Consider the following 3,048-nt stretch of genomic DNA (forward strand, 5'->3'; position numbering starts at 1 on the left):
ATTGGGAAAAGGAATGATAGAAGCCCCTTTTATCATAACAGTCATGACATTTAAAAAAGAATATAGAGGCACTTGGCTGTCAATAGCAGCAGTGGATGCACTAGAGGTAGCAGCCAACATTGGTGGCGGCGAAGGAGAGAAAGAAGAGTGAAGGATTGGTGTGGCAACAGCAGCAAATTGTTGAAGTTCTTGATTGTCCATTGACAAGAGAGGTGAAGATGTAGGCCGGTCTGGAAGAGAGGACCGAATATAGAGAAGAAGAGTGAAGGATGATTTTCCTGCTCTGAGACCAAGTTGAATTATGTTGAGAGATTGTCTTTGTGTGAACTATAATGATTGTCAATAAGAACAGTCATTTCTTTGTATTTACACTTTTAGAGTTGTGTATAATACAAGAGTGAAATATAATATACATGATAACTATTTCTATATAAGTCATTTACATGTACAAGTCTCTTTCCTTAATAAATATGGATGCGAGAAATTCCGAACCCGTTATCGAAATTGTGATCGAGCAAACAGCAATACCATCTCCACATCGTGGCTCTCTATCTATCATCAAGCAATCTTTGATATCAATCTTGGCTAGGTTACATGCCGGTTACTTTAGGATTAGCCTTGCTCTATGTAGTCAAGCCTTACTATGGAAAATCCTTGGAGAATCTCCTGATCATGCACATGCTCTTAGACGTATGTTTCGAATGCTGCCCTCCACAGCTTTTGTTCTTCACTGGTCACTAGCTCTCTTCTCATTAGCCTCACTCTCTCTTCTGTATATCCTTAGATGTTTATATCACTTTGAAATGGTGAAGGCTGAGTTCTTGCACCATGTAGGAGTGAACTATCTTTTTGCTCCTTGGATTTCCTGGCTTCTTTTGCTTCAATCATCAACATTCATTACTCCAAAACCATGTATACCTAGTTCTGTGGTGGGTTTTTGTGGTTCCAGTGGTGGTTCTCGATGTCAAAATCTACGGCCAGTGGTTTACCAAAGGAAAGAGGTTTTTATCAGCGGTGGCGAATCCTACCAGTCAGCTATCAGTGATAGGGAATTTGGTAGGGGCCCGGGCTGCAGCGGAAATAGGGTGGAGGGAGAGTGCTGTTTGTATGTTCTCTTTGGGCATGGCACATTATCTTGTCCTGTTTGTTACACTATATCAAAGGTTATCAGGGGGCAACAGCCCGTCTTCTTCTTGTTCTTTGCAGCTCCAAGTGTGGCAAGCTTGGCTTGGGACTCCATTTCCGGAAGTTTTGATAACCCGCAAAGATGCTCTTCTTTCTGTCTCTCTTCCTCTTCTTATCCCTGGTAATATATATATGAAGCAGTAGTAATTTTTAGGGTCCTTAATTAATTTAATTATTAGTCCAATCTGTATGGTTATTTTAAGAAGTAAATAAGTAAATAAATCGAAGTCACTAGAACTCGATTATTTTATTGAAAGATGTATCATCATGTAGAGTACGTAATCTTGATGATAAAATGGTTAATTAAAAAGAAAAGAAAACTTAAAATTGATTTGTGATTTTTTTAGTGTCTTAAATGAAGCATCCATGTATGGTTTCTAATATTTGTTAATTTATTTGTAATGTGAAAACAGGTTTCTAGGCCATCCCTATTCAAAAAGTCCATGAGAAAGTTCAACGTAGCATGGTGGGCTTATTCTTTTCCTTTGACAGTGCTGGCTCTGGCTTCAGTAGATTATGCGCAAGAGGTGAAGGGCTTCCTTGCACATGGAGTAATGCTTGTGCTATTGTCGTTGTGCGTTCTGGTATCTCTTTCTCTAATGGAGCTCACTGCGCTCAATACGAAGATGCTGTTCCTAGAAAATGATCCCTATGTCAAGCCCTAACACTTGGCGAGAAGGGAATAAAATTTCGCCATCATCTCCATTACTAAGATGAGAGACAAGAGCAACACTAATTAAATATTCCACTCGTGTATTAATCTCAATATGCAAATGTAAGATAATACTGTATCATAAATATATTTAGTAAAATGATTTACACTTCTTATACTAAAATCCCATCTCTCCTGAAAAAAAAAAAAAGTGTCAAGCGTTTGCAGGAGTTTTGTATGAAAATGTTATTTGCATAGCATTACTCATTTAATTATTGTTAATATGGTGTATTATATCTTTCTAGATATGTTAATTTTGTATTTGTTGAGGCTCGTCATTATTTACTATTGTGAAAATCTCAGAAATATCCTCCAATTATTGACTTAGGGTTAGTTTTTCTTCAAACCATTTTGATTTCTCAATTTGAACTTTCTATTAAAATTCTTTAATAAAAAAATGTTATATTTCATACAAATAAGGAATTTTCTATGAAAATTCATATAATTTAGTTAGATGGAATGCATGATTAAATATAAATGCATAAAAGATTTAAATGGTGAAATTTTCAGATTTGAGAGATAAAATTAGTTGAGAATAATTGGGAGGCTTAACCTATTGGTTAGCCAACCTTTTCTATATATATGTGTAGGGCAATATACAATAATAATGGTGAGGTTACAACACAAGAGTATGGTTACAATATTTTCTATAAAGTACATTAATATGCCCCCTCAAGCTGAGGATGGAGGATCAACCTGAAGCTTGAACCGAAAAGCAGTAAATGGAGCAGTAGGAAGCGGCTTAGTAAAAACATCGGCAAGTTGATCGTGAAAGGGGATAAAATGAATCTAAATCTCTTTCTTCGCAACCCTGTCTCGTATAAAATGATAGTCAACCTCAACGTGCTTAGTGCGAGCATGAAAGATAGGATTTGCAGATAAGTATATAGCGCCTAGATTATCACACCAAAGGGTAGGAGTAAAGGTAGAGAGAATCTGCAGATCTCTCAATAGATACTGAAGCCAGATAACCTCAGCAGTGCCATCAACCAAGGCTTTATACTCAGCCTCGGTGGAGGAGTGAGCAACTGTGCGTTGCTTACTAGATTTCCAAGAGATAGGAGTCTGACCCAAGAAGACAACATAATCACATGTGGACTTGCGATTATCAGTACTACCTGCCCAATCCGCATCTGTAAAACCATGGAGAG

The 3,048-nt window shown here is 37.2% G+C and overlaps 1 pseudogene; it reads left to right on the forward strand.

The window, feature by feature from the left end:
- Nucleotides 1–460: 460 nt before the first annotated feature.
- LOC18096477 (S-type anion channel SLAH1-like) lies at nucleotides 461–1,850 on the forward strand (annotated as a pseudogene).
- The last annotated feature ends 1,198 nt before the right edge of the window (nucleotides 1,851–3,048 follow it).

The sequence above is a fragment of the Populus trichocarpa genome, chromosome 2, assembly GCF_000002775.5.
Source record: "Populus trichocarpa isolate Nisqually-1 chromosome 2, P.trichocarpa_v4.1, whole genome shotgun sequence".
Lineage (NCBI taxonomy): Eukaryota > Viridiplantae > Streptophyta > Magnoliopsida > Malpighiales > Salicaceae > Populus > Populus trichocarpa.